The following is a 14,251-nucleotide window of genomic DNA, read 5'->3' as shown; positions in this document are numbered from 1 at the left end:
TAACCCCCTGCAACAGCCTCCAAACCCTCCTAGTCTGACCTATCAGGGCCACCAGAGGCCAGTGGACGGCAAGATTCGACACCACCTCCCCCACTGGCAGGACATCACGTTGGACAGGTGGGTTTTGCAGGCAGTCCGAAGGGGCTACTCCCTGTCCTTCAAGGCTACCCCTCCGTCCATGAATAACAATTTGGGGCGACATACGCCCCAATCCAAAGGCACAGCACTCTGGTCCTCGAATCCTCAGTTAATGTTGAAACCAATTAATCATATACTATGACATGTAATCACTTGCTTGCATAATTTTATCTCTTAACTCCCGTTTAATCCACAGGCGCAGTATCATGCCAATTTTCCAGATTTCCAATGCCATTGATGTGTCCAGCCGGGCCTCTTTGCAATAACACGTAGTGACGCATTTTATTCATCCAAAGGCAGCTCTTATTAAAATACCCAATGCATTTCGGGCTACTGGGGCCCTTCGTCAGGGGTCACCACAAGTAATAATAAACACACATATTAATTGCACAATCATTTTCTGATACACAAAATTCTACTTATATTAATTAAACTAAATACGAATGAACTTAACCCAAGCTGATCACTCCCTGCTTGCTGTGCTAACTCTGTCCATACACTGAAACTTACGTTCCCCGACTTATATTGCTAAGCCTCTGGCAACATTCAGACTAATCCTTTCAGTTCTAAATTTAAAGACCACCACATTATTCTACCATTGGCTACACTTGGAATACTTGTTTGTTAAACACACAACCCTCTGCCTGATTCTTTCGTACTTATTACCTCCCCAGCTTTGTGAAATTTACAGCTAGTACTGCTCTAATGTTCTCTCTCTTTCTACTCACTCGCACTCCCTGCACATAAATATCTTTAAACATTTAAAGTTCACCCCTCCATCCATGCCACGATCCTTCCATCACATGTCGAGGATCACTTGCCCCTTCTCCGCCAGGAAGTTACAGCTCTCTTGGCACGGGAGCTATCGAAAGGGTCCCTGCGCCAGAAGTAGGTTGTGGTTGCTATTCCCACTACTTTCTGGTCCCCAAGAAGGACAAGGTCCTGCGTCCTATCTTAGACCTCTGGGCCCTGAACCGCTTCCTCCCGAAGGAGAAGTTCAAGTTGCTCACGTTGGCTCAGGTCCTGTTTGCCCTCGACCCCGGAGACTGAATGGTAGTGTTGGACTTGTAGGACGCATATTTTCATCTCCCCGTCCTGCCGGCCCACAGGCGTTACCCACGGTTCAAGGTAGGCCACGAGCATTTTACGTTTACCATTCTCCCCTTTGGCCTTACCAGCGCCCCTCGGGTGTTCACGAAAATTATTGTAGCGGTCGCAGCTCATCTGTGCAGATTAGCGGTTCCAGTCTTCCCCTATCTCGACGACTTGCTGTTGAAGTCGGGCTCGCCCCAGGCTGTTGTCTCCCACCTCCAGACTACGGCGGACCTCCTGCATTCGCTGGGGTTCACTATCAATGTGCCAAAGTCACACCTGATTCCCTCTCAGATGCTCCTTTCTAATTGAGCAGTTCTGGATACAGCGCGGTTTTGGGCTTATCCTCCCGAGCAGCTACTCTGCGATATTTGGGCATTGATACCGATGTTTCAGCCTCTATCCTGGATTTTGGTGAGATTGACTCTGAGGCTGCTGGGCCTCATTGCCTCCTGCTGGTGGATCATGCCAGGTGGCATATGCTTTGCAGTGGGACCTGAAGTTCCAGTGGGCGCAGCATCAGAGGAATCTTTCCAATGTCATCCAGATCTCGGAGGGGACTGCACTTCAATTGCAGTGGTGGCTCAAGAACCAGGATTGGGTCAGCGGCAGATCCCTCTCCCTTCCCCAACCAGAGTTGACAGTAGTGACGGATGCGTCACTTCTGGGAAGGGGCGGTCACCCGGGAGAGGCGGAGATCAGGGGTCTCTGGTCTCCAGCGGAGTCCGGTCTCCACAGCAATCTTTTGGAGCTCCGGGGGATCCATCTCGCACTGAAGGCATCCCTTCCTTCTGCCAAAGGAAGAGTAGTGCAGGTGTTCACAGACAACACCACCACCATGTGGTACTGCAACAAGCAGGGCAGGGTGGGGTTGTGGACCCTATTTCAGAAGGCTCTTTGCCTTTGGACATGGCTGGAACATCAGGGCATATCCCTGGCGGTTCAACATCTGGCAGGTTCTCTGAACGCCAGGGCGGACTAACTCAGCCGTCGATGCATGATGAATCATGAATGGCGTCTTCACTCGGAGAAGAAGATCGAGCGCAATCTGGCCCAAGTCGTTCTTTTGGCTCAGGACTGGGCACGAATAGTCTGGTACCCCGAGCCCTTGAGCACGGCCATCGATCCTCCGATCAGACTGCCTTTTCGGGAGGATCTTCTATCACAGCAGCAGGGGACGGTCCTTCACCCGAACCTGTCCAGCCTCCACTTCCTTGCGTGGAGATTGAGCGGCAACAGTTGCCAGCTTTTGACCTTCCACCCAAAGTGTGTAATGTCATCTTGGCAGCCAGGCATCCCTCGACTAAAATGGTATACGCCTATAGATGGAACAAATTTGTGGCATGGTGCACAGCAAAGGCTGTGGATCCCCTCTCTGCCCCTCTTTCTGAGGTCCTCTTGTTCATCCTTTCTTTAGCCCAGCAGGGCTCTGCCTTGGGCACTCTTAAAGACTACCTCTCTGCCATATCTGCCTTTCTTCGCCTTCCTGATCAGCCTTCTCTTTTCAAGTCCCTTATTGTAAATAAATTCCAAAAGGGCATTATTCATCTCTTTCCTCCTTCTCCTTTTGTAATGCCACAATAGCACTTGAAACTGGTCCTTACTTGCCTTATATGTGCTCCCTTTGAGCCATTACATAACTGCCCTCTTAGACTTCTTACTTTGAAGACTGCCTTCCTGCTTGCCATCACCTCTGCTCGTAGGGTGAGTGAGCTTCAGGCTGTATCCTCAAAACCTCCTTTTCTTGCAGTCCATCCGGACAAAGTGGTCCTTCGCACTAGGCATCTTTTCTACCCAAAGTGGTTATGTCTTTGCGCATTGGTCAGACCATCACTTTGCCCACCTTCTTCCCGCCTCCGCACCCTTCCGAAGAGGAGGAGAGAATCCACCACCTGGACCCAAAACGTGCGTTGTCCTTCTACCATGACCAGACTAAAGAGTTCCGGGTAGACGATCAACTCTTCATTGGTTATGTGGGCGCCAAAAACGCACCATCTTTCGATGGTTTGTTGTATGCAATAAAATTTCCAATTCATTGGTGAAAAAGGAACCTCCAGTGCGACTGCGCGCCCATTCTACCAGGGCGATGGCAGCCTCAACTGCTTTGGGGCGTGGAGTTCCGCTCATTGACATCTGCCAGGCAGCCACCCGGGCTGGACTGGGAACAGAAACCGGCTCTGGCAAACTGCTCGGCCGGCCCCCCTGGGAGGGGAGTGGGGGTGCGGCCGAGCTGTTTGCTAGAGCTGGTTTCGGCGGGTTTTGTTACAGAGGGCCTATATTGCCAACCCCTGGTAACAAAAACGGCCCCCAGGAGCCAAAAACGAGACCCCACCCTGGCGGCCCACCAGGGAAACATCCGGTGCCCGCTGCGGCCAGTCCGGCCTTGGCAGCCACGTGAGCATCCTTACACACGTTCACAAAACATTATTGCCAAGTCCAGAGATGCTGCTCTTTTGGCCGCTCTGTTCTCCAGGACTTTCTGGTGTGAACTTAGTTCGCAGACCCACCCCTGGGGTTGGCATTGCTAAGGTATCTATTTTAAGGTAAGGAATCTATAACTAATGGTCTCTTTCAGATGAACAAGTTACTTACCTTCTGTAACGATGTATCTGTAAGAGACATATATTAGTTATAGATTCCTTATGGCCCCACCCATCCTCCCCATTCTGCGAACTGACTTCTAGGGACTCCCTTACAGGGCCCTAGTTATGTGCACCATTTGTCAGTGTCTAGCATGGCTCTGCGCTTCTGGCGTGGAAAATCGTGTCAGAACTGACATCAGTGCGCAGGCGCGGCGTCTAAGTAGACACCACAACATCATTCCGGTGACAAATATGCCACCTATTGACGTGCAGGGGTACTGCTAAAGAAAAATCTCCAGATCTAGTCTGACGCCTAGGGGTAATTCTAAGTAAGGAATCTAAAACTAATATATGTCTCTTACAGATACATCGTTACCGAAGGTAAGTAACTTGTTTGTGTATGCCCAATCCAAGATGGCTGTGCGAAAGTGTCACCAGCGAAAGGACCCAGTTCCTCCTGACTGCCGATGCTTGCAGGCTTTGGCTAATCCAGGTAGATTGAGCAAATGTGTCACAAACGTGATGACGCGATCTCACCCGTCTGCCGATGCTGAGTAGGCTCTGCGACAGGATTCGTGCGGGCTCCTTCACATACTGGGCTAGGCGAGTGAGCTCCTTCACGTGCCGGGCTTTGAATTTGGCCACCAATACACACCCGACAGTGTGCTCCAAATTAAACGAGTTACAACAGTATGCAGCAGGAAAGCCGAAAGAGCGTTGAGAATGACTGCAACTACAGGACTGCACCGGCACTGCTTGCAGCAAGAAAAGCAGATAAAAAACAGGAGAATGTTAGCATAATGTAGACTCTGGACTGCTTATATGGCCCATCGGACTTCCGCTAAACATTTTAAACTGGGTCTCAGCGAATCTGATATCTGTAGATGCTGCAAAAAACAGGTGGGTAACCTACAACGTGTGTTACTCGAATGTACCTCCTCTAAAAATAAATGTCCGGATGTTTCACAAATTCTGCATATGAAATGGTCCCTTGACCTAGCCTCGACTTATCTGGGTATCTTTCCCTTTGACACTGAGTCTCGGCTAGACAAAGTGGAAAACTTACTGTGGGAAACCATTGTCTCCACTGGTCTTAAAGCCATCCTATCAGAGTGGGAAGACCTCGCCAAAACTTTCGGTCCATACATGGTGGGAATGGGTCCAATTTACCAGGGGAGCGGACAACTCACAAAACTCCTACCTAAAAATCCCATTGAAGAAAAAAAACAAAATGTGGTCTAATTTGGACGCTTACATCTCCAACTTATCTTCCTGGGAGGTGTCTTCCAATTCCCATCCTCTCCACACTGCCCTCTCCAGCTACCCACACCTTTTCACCTCCCACCACCCCCTCCTGTTTATTCTATCTTCCTCCCTCTCTTCTTTTCTTCGAGCTAACTCTCTCTTTCCTGTCACGTCACCTTCTCATTCCCCCCCCCCTACATCTCGACACTACCCTGGGGTTATACAAAAGATCAGTAATATACCCCATATCATCTCTTTCGCCTCTCCAACGTATAAGACACAAGGTGCTATGCTTTAACACTGTTGATCTTTTCTGCGGTATCACATCACATCATTTACAACTTCCCAAGATGTTATTACTTCAAAGAATTTGATGATCTTCCCACCTCAACCCTCACACCCCATTACGCGTCTGTTCCACTCTGCTCTGTACTATGTCTATATCTTCTTGTCCTATAAAATGTTCAATAAAAATTATTTGGGGGAAAAAAACAAGAGACTCAGCTGTGAGCTAATTGGAAAACTTCAGACCAAGGTCTTTGCCGAATGTTGAAGGGAAATTTCCTGCACTAAACGTTGGTTCAAGAATGAGGGTCATTCTCCAAATAAAAAAGAGCCCAGATGACAGGAATCCCCTCCATGAGACCCGCAACAACTGCCACAAAGAGCCGTTGCCTTGAACACCCACACAGAGAGAAGTTCCAGAGTGCAGATCGTGAGCATATTATAAATAGGGCTGCCGGTTCACCATTTTTACTGATTTTTACAGATAAATACAGACAGAAGAAATAGAGTCTTTTGTCTGTATTTATTTTTAAAAGTGGAAAAATACAGATAATTTGGCTTCTTTTGAGTGTCTCTCTATGCTATCACTCATGATTTCCAGGCCAATAGCTATGCAGATTGACAGCATAGAGAGTCTAATAACAGGGTGCGAGTTCCTTAAACAACTCCATATGTCAACATTTGTTTGTGTTGTAATGCTAATATTTTCATGTGGGTGCATTGTTTTTATTATATAGTAATGCACTAAGACAATTGAGGCGTCAAAGTATATGCGTAGATTTATCAGTTAAATAAACATGGAAATTTACAAGTTACAACTTCATTTGTTCAGAAAACTCAAAATAAATATGGATAAATACCAATGAGATGGCCCAAAAAGAAATATGGATATATACAGACGGAATTGTTAAAAAAATAAATACCAGGAACCCTAATTATAAATAATAACAAAAAGAAGGTACGTGACAGAGAAGCATTACATACCATAAATATATTACAGTGAAATGCTACACAATTAACAATTATATAATAATTACTAATGATGTAAGAATAACACAGACTCTTGCTACAGGGTGAAGGTGGAGTCCCAGGAAAAGTCTGCGTGTTACGGATTGGTCGGAAACGAACAGACCGGCTGACCTGGAGCCTTGCATTTACCAAATTGGGGTGTTCGCGCATGAGTGCAGCACCCTGTAATCCGAGTACATTTATTGGCATGACTAGTCAGCACAGGTGGGTACATGTGTGGATTTATATGAGAAAGTGCGTATGTGTGCAAGTGCCAACGTGTGAATTTAGCAAACGTACGTGTGCACACAATTGCGTGCGTTCGTTCGCGCGTGCCTGTCTGCCTGTATCCGCAGAGCAAGCTCCGGCGCTTTAAAGCTCATCTGCTCCACCAACTGGTAAATCCCATCCTTGCCCCCTCCCCGGCCTCACACAGCACACGACTCTGCCCCCCTCCTCCATCCCTTCCTGACGTCAAGGGGGAGGGAAGACCACTTGAAAAGAGTGAATGCACAAATCAGTGTGGTGTTGGAGAGGCAGCGAGGAAAGGGAGGGGTCGAGAAGAGGTGCTGCTGGGGAGCTTTCAGATTTTGGTGGCTCAGCAGCGGGAGAGGTTCTGTGTAGATCGGGAAGAGCTGTTGTGTGCAAGCTCCGCTCCTAGCTTTGTTTTTGAGAGCTTCTTGTCTGTAGGAATCTCAACTTTCCTGCAGGGAGAGGTCGCTCTCACTCCCTCTCGGCTTGGCGAGGTGCCAGTCCATCCCCCTCCCCCACTGGCTGGCAGCCAAGCCTGGAGCTGAACCCTCCCACTCTGGGAGCCCAGGGAGGAAGAGGAGGAGAGCGGAGCTAGGGTTCATGGATTAGTTGCTCGGATAGCGAGGAACTGCGCAGCGAGCAGCGCCCTGACGGGAGAAACACCGAGGCTCGGCGCCATCACCGCCGCGCAGGAGGAGGGAGCATCGCCCGGCTCGCGGAGTGTCAACACGGCGCGCGGAGGAGCTCCACGCAGGAAGCGCACGGGCGAAGAGCAGCGCGCGCCACAGGGGCTCGGAGGCACACCAGCCGTACCCAGTGGCATCGCCAAAAGGTATGTTTGGGCAGGGGGTTACAGGGGAAGGAGGACCCGTGTGCGGTGCGAAATGGGGTAGAGTCAGTCACTCCCTCCCTCCCTGTTGTATTTTGATCCGTTCGTGTGTTTTTTTTTCAACCTTCTGCGCTTCCGTCCTTACATTGACCTGCGACTCTTGCCAGGGACTTACTTTATGAATTGATTGGACTGCGATGGATGCAGAGAGCAGAGCTTGACTAGACCAGGCGTGCGCGCTGCCAAGGGGGTTGGCATACAGTGCCATTTGGGAGGCCGTGTGCACGTTCGTGGAATCTTGTGTGGACAACAAGACGGGAGTGGTGGGGGTCGCTGCAGATTACGTTTGAGGTGCATTGGCAGACTCGGCATGCCAGGTGAGATGCTGCAGGGCAGGAATTGGGATCCTTGGTTCGAGCAGCTTGTGGGTCCCAGGTCTGAGATACTTGGGGTACTCTAGTTATGGCCGATGTGCATTGGCAGAGACGGCTGTGAGCCTTACTATTGTGACAGGTGCTAGGTATTTAAGGTGGGACTTGCATGGGGGTGCAAGTAACGAAATGGTAAAGTTGTTGCGATTGTATTGGTTATAGTAAGGTGTGCAGTGTATCCCCGTTCATATTGCATGTCCGCGTTTTATTATACCTTTCACATAAAAAAAGAGTTCAGTACTGAAATTAATTTTTGGAGGTCTGCAGGTCAGATCTGAAGTAATAGCGAAGTCGCTGCTGATGCACACTGGCGGATCGGTGTCTTTTTGCCAGCTTCCAGTGGAAAGTGTTACAGTTCCGAAAAGATGTGCGTGGGATCAATTCCTGGAATGGTAGAGAGACTTCAAGTGGGGAATGAGGTGCATCGTTAGAGTTGAGTGGATTGAAGTACTGCCGTGGCAGAAGATGCTACACTTCAGGATTGAGCTGCACTGACATCTGAGTGCGTCCCACTACTGTAACAACCGTGTGTGTCTCAAACCTGGGATAGCAGCAGCAGGCTGTGTCGTTGCCCATCTGAGGTGCCTCGGCGGACCTGTGGATTAATCGGCACTGGCAGCCCAGAGTGTGTGGCTGAGGCCTCTCTCTGTCTCGCTCTTATCAGTAGACTTGGCTCTCGGCCCCTGACTGGGGGAGGGGCACATGGCTGAGAGCCAGTCCTGCATTGTTAGCAGATAGTGTTGGTCTGAGAGATGACTTCTGCTGTTTGTACAGCCTGCTTGCGTTGGTCAGGCTGGGGCGCAGATAGATAAACGTCTGCTCAAGGGATGTGGGTGGGGCCCGGGCAGTCAGGTGTACACTTGAAGTCGGTCCTCCACATGGGGTGACCCCCATGGGCTGTGCTATGCCCCACGGCCACGCTTATTTGGGGGTGATGCACGATTGCCACTGCTGTGGGTGGTTTGCACCACCAAGCCAGACAAATAGTAGCACCGGGGATGGGGCGGCGGAGCTTCATTGTGGAATCGAGAGAAACATAAAAGGTGGTCGTGCAATGCCTGAATTGATACCAGCCTTGATAATAATATCTGTGGACTGCATGCGTTAGTGTATTTCGTTCGCTCACTGTGCCACCAAAGACCCCTGAGACCAGACCTATCCATTGTGAGGTATTTTTGGGGGGCTGTGGGGCGCTAGTGCTGAGGCATGGCAAAGCTCGCACTCTGGGGAGCGGGTCTTGCTCTTGAGAGCACAAACAGTTAAACCAGGCATGGCCTCCTGGGACTTGTGTGCAGCAGGGGGGCGGCGGCGAGTCCTAATGCCGCGGCGATAAGGAGTGGCACCCGGGGCTGTTTCTGTAAGCCTAATTTAGTCTGATTTGATAAATGTTTCTTTCCCTTTTGTTGTAATGGATGCCATATCGCGCCTGCGGCCTCTCAGTCTGCGCCGCTCCCTGTTTTGTCTGATGGGTATTATTTAGCGGCCCTGGATACACCAAACACGTAGAGATCTTTTTCTTTTTTTTTTTTCCTCGGCAACTAGCCGTACACTATACCAGTGACATGTTATATTCTTGTCCACGCTTTACTACTTAAATCATTATGTATTATTAATCTACCGTCATACAACAAACAGATCAGTGTTATGTTCTACTGAAGCTATGTACACCACATTATGCAATATTGATTTGTATAGCGCACTCGTCGCCCGAAGGGGTATCCAGGCTCTTGAATGGAATCTTTAGTTTGTTGGGTCAACAAATTCCTCAGTAAATGTAATGGCAAGAGGTTAGGTATCGGTAGAATCGGGGCATGCATGGGTTAAATAGTCATAGAGACCAGGATTCTAGTGGTGATTTGTCACTACATATATCGTTTTTCGTGATATAATATTTGCATGACACATGGCATTTCATAGGTTGACATGGGTTGATGGTATATTTCTTGCATGTCTGACCCCGTCCCTGGTCTAGTAATGCCTGTGCATCTCTTGTCATTGTATCTCTGCCTTCGGAGTGTCTGTATTTCTGCCCCAACTCCTCTACGGACAATGTGGTTATGGTCACACTTCTCATACCGTCTCAGCCTCTCACTTTTGACGGTTGTAGTTTCTCCTTCCTGGATCCCGGTGTATCTTTCTCCCATTGGTTGTTGATGGTTGGGCACGAGCTCCACACCTGTCTATTGTCTTCTGTCCCACATCGACAGCTGTGACTAGGGGACTAAGGCCTGCACTTCACGGTAGAAACCAAACGGCTAGTTTTGGTTTTTACCTCCTCATGAGTCTTCGTTAGCCAGTTGAGTGGTCTCTAGGCTACAGTACGCTTTACACTAAAGCACAGGTCTCTCTCAGAAGGAAGCTACTAACATTCATGATGACAAAGATGTTTTACTTGTCTTGCTTTAATGGTCTCTGTAGTCGGTGTTACACCTTTTGGATTGATGCACCTCGATGGCTGCATGTGGGCACTGGTCCTCTTGAATATTGTATACAGTTTCGTATGTTATGGGGTTGCAGACAGTATTACCATTTCATGTGTTCCTCTGCTATTTGGGCTTCAGGGTGCTTCAAAGAGGTGGGCGGTCCGATATACTCAGCCAGTGTTAAGGGATGTTGGTGTCTGAGTAAACCACTATCTTAACCTGGTTGCATTGCAACTGTAGCATTCATTTTTAGAAGGGGGGGGGGGGGGTGAGGATTGAACCCCGAAAAATGGATATGTGTTGTATACCATCAGTTGATTTGCATACACATGGAATTGCCAGCACACTCGAGAAGATATTCATTGTCTTTTGCTCTGTTTGACAACATCTCGGTTCTTTTGGGGCCAGGGCTCGACTAGCCTAGGCTATGTGACGTTTGCACCTGTAATCGTATTCGTGTAGCATTCAGCCTACAAAGGCTGGCATCCAAAAACAGCTGAGTGGATTTTCCCGGTCAAAGCAGGTCTTGTTGGATGCTCAACCAAGCATTCATCTTGGCAGACTTCAAATATATGTTGGTTCCTGGAGCTCTATACCGTCTCTGGTTTGGTGCATAGAACAGTGCAGATTGGTTTGCTGATGGTGGCTAGGTTTTGTACTGCTTCATCCTTTTTGGATTGGCCAAAACACACCACATATGTGTATTTGTAATGGGAGACACCCACTCCTGTCCACGTAGATTTGGATTTCTGGTTCTGCAGAGATGGACCACTGGTTTTCAGCTACTGCAGTGCAGTCTTTAGTCCTTCCTCGTGTTGATTTTCATTGTTGACGCCCTTCAGAACTCGTCAGATGTTGATTGTTGTTCGGACTATCAGAACTAATTGTAGCAGAGCTTTGGCTTCCCAGGCTGCTTTAGGGAACATTTCAGCTGCCACTACCTACACTGAACCTTTTTATATCTCAAGCAAACCACATCTGTGAGGAAGGTAGTAAGTCGTTTGTGGGGAGTCTGGTGGTTGGCGTTGCTGGTGGGTGTCTTCTAATCCAGTTTGGAAAACCACCTCGCCTCACTGACAATATTGGCTACGTCAAGGCTCAGTTTTCTGTTTTTACTGATTTTTACAGATTAATACAAACAAAACATGTTTCCTGTCTGTATTTATTTAAAAAAAAAAAATAGTGCTTTTTGTGAGGGACTTTCAAAGCCGCCCTTCATGAATTCAGAGGCAACATCTGAGCAGGTAGACAGCATGGAGAGTTAAAAACCAGGATGAGATTTCCTTAAACACAGGCATATGTTAACATATATTTGTATAAAATGCTAATATTTACACTTGGGTGTAATGTTTTCCTATATTGGCTGCTTAATCTGCTAAAATGCAACAGGCATCAAAGTATTGTTGCGTTTTTATCTGTTAAATGAACATGGAAATATACCATTCTACCACTCCTATTTATTCTTAAAATGCAAAATAAATAGGGACAAATAGCAATAAGATTACCATAAAATAAATATGGATAAATACAGACCAATGTTAAAAAAAAAACCCATAAAACTGGGAGCCCTATTGATAATGTTGATGCTGTTCTCTTTGCAGGGTTTTTATGTGGCAGGTCAAATGTCCTGAGGGCAGCTGAACATATTGACCATGACTAGTGAGTTTGAAATCCAGACCAGTGAACCCTTTTTGTGCCCCTACCAACCAGACTACAATTTACTGATTATTTCTTGAGCTAACTTCCTGTTTTCTCCTGTAATAGGCATGGAAGGGCCATCGAGAAAATCTCTTGCCGCAAGATAATTGTTACTTGATACAACTGCAACATGAAATCACTACAGAATTAACAACTGTAATTCGGACACTGTAATTTCACATTTTGCAAAACCTGTCCATCAGCTCTTGCTACTTTGTGTCTCCCGCAATAACACTGACCTGCTACCTGCTCGTGAGACAGGAAACCAACCATATAAGTTTTCTAGTCTCCCAGGACGTCGAAATAATTAGATTTTGGTTCACAAAGCCTGCAACCTTTGGTTAACATACCTCCATTTAACAGCTGATAACCGCCATCTTGGTTAGGTGACATGCTTTGTGAAGTCTGTTTTGAAGTTTTACTTATATAACTACTAGTTTTCACCTAATAACTCCATATGTGAGGTAGGCAAATCACAAAATGATGTAATGTGCAGTTATACCGCACTCCAGCTCCCATTAGCGTTGGGCCTGGGCGGTAAATTCCGTTCTGCTTGCAGAATTTGGGTAATTTAGTGTTCCATGGAGAACGCGGAATTGCCAAATTCTGCGCTTCACGGAATTTTTTGCTTGTTTGCGCTTTCAAAATGCGTGTTCACAAGATATTTCTCCCCGAGCACGCAAACATCGTTCGCGAACAAGAAAAAAGCATTGAGAACGGGCAGAACAAGCAATTCCGCATGTTGGCGGAACTTTTGCGTGCTCGCAGAGATTTTTTACCGTTTCGCAGAGCTTTAGGTAGCGCGACTACGCAAATTCCGCCCACCCCTAATTAGCGTATCCTTTGATACTTCTTCACTGGCAGTCTTATGAAGTATCCCCCAAAGCAGACAGAAATGAGACACTTTTGTAGCCGCTGTGGCACCGACCATCAGATGTCTTTGTAACCTGTGCATCCTTACTAGGTAGGGGTCGCAAAATTGGTGTAATTTCGTGAAATTACGGCAAAGCTACTCGTAACTACGTGAAAATGCAAATCTGCAAATTCACGCTATGTTTTACCGCAAACTGCGTCCTTGTGCCAATTTTGGCACAAGGATGCATCGAAACAGCACGGTGAACAGCAGCTGCTGTGTGCTGGTTTCCCTGTGCGTTTGCAGTGATTTATTTTAATTGTAAATGGCATATAATTATGCAAAGTGGCTTCATTTCAAGAATTTGAGACCAGGATCTTTATACGAAATTCCCGAAACTAAGCAAAAGACAGTGATGTAATCTAAATATTTTCCCAGGCATATCAATTGAAGGGAAACAAAGCTCTTCACGGTGATGCAGGAGGGAGGAACCTGAATTTCAGACTATTTTTGAATTTTTGTTTACATGAATTGCCAACTCCGCATTAATTTGTTGTGACATTCGCAATGGTCACTCTGCTTAAAACATCAACTCCAATACTCGTGGGTGCAAAAGTACAATATTCTTTGTTAGTCTCTGCTCTTTATCTATTACAAGAATGTGCTCAGAAAATGAAAATATAATAGGTGGCAACAACTCGCTGCCGATCTTGCTCCCACTTTTTACCTTTTCAATGCACTCTCAGCTCATACAAGCATTTGTATTTGGACATATCAATTCACGTTGTGTGCCATCAATGATAATTAAGTGTATTTAAAAAAAACAAGCTAATTAGCCCCAATGCATTCTAGAATACTGAGTTCCTGTTGAATCAATCAGCATTTGTAGAGCACAGCACTGTCACCCCTGGGATATCTGGGCTCTGGGGTGCAAGGTCCCTGTTGAATAGTCAGGTTTGAGTTTAATTCTGGAGTCCGCAAGGGAGGGTGCTGTTCGAAGGTGGAGGGGTAAGTTGTTCCAGGTCTTAGCGGCGAATTAGGAGGAGTGGCCACTGCTGCGGATGTGGGGTTGTGCATGAGGGCTAGTGAGGTGGAACACAGGTGTCTGATGGGTTGATGGAAGTTCAGTTGGTGGTTGATGTAATTGAGTCCATGATCATGTAGGCGTGTGGGAGGATCTTGAACTGGCATCTCTTCTGGATGGGAAGCCAGTAGATGTTGGTAGGGAGAGATATGGGTCCATTTGGGGAGATCAAGGATGACTCTGGCTGCAGGGTTCTCTATGGTCTTGAGGCTTGAGGAGCTGGGTGGAGATGCCAAATATCGTGCATTACTGTAGTCCAAGTGGCTGGTGAGGGGCACAGGTGACTGTCTTTCTGGTGTTGACTGATATCGATTTGAAGATTCTGCGGAGC

At 47.4% G+C, this 14,251-nt stretch overlaps 1 protein-coding gene across 1 annotated transcript in view; it reads left to right on the top strand.

Annotated features, from left to right (window-relative positions):
- The first annotated feature begins 6,935 nt into the window (after window positions 1–6,935).
- The window catches only part of SEMA4C (semaphorin 4C), a 64,141-nt gene continuing 56,825 nt past the window's right edge, over window positions 6,936–14,251 (top strand). Inside the window, exon 1 of the mRNA XM_085634606.1 lies at window positions 6,936–7,434. The gene's annotated coding sequence lies outside the window, so the exon portion shown is untranslated. The remainder of the gene's footprint in view (window positions 7,435–14,251) is intronic.

This window comes from Triturus cristatus, chromosome 11 (genome assembly GCF_964204655.1).
Source record: "Triturus cristatus chromosome 11, aTriCri1.1, whole genome shotgun sequence".
Classification (NCBI taxonomy): Eukaryota; Metazoa; Chordata; class Amphibia; order Caudata; family Salamandridae; genus Triturus; species Triturus cristatus.
This window is presented reverse-complemented; position numbering and strand designations above follow the sequence as displayed.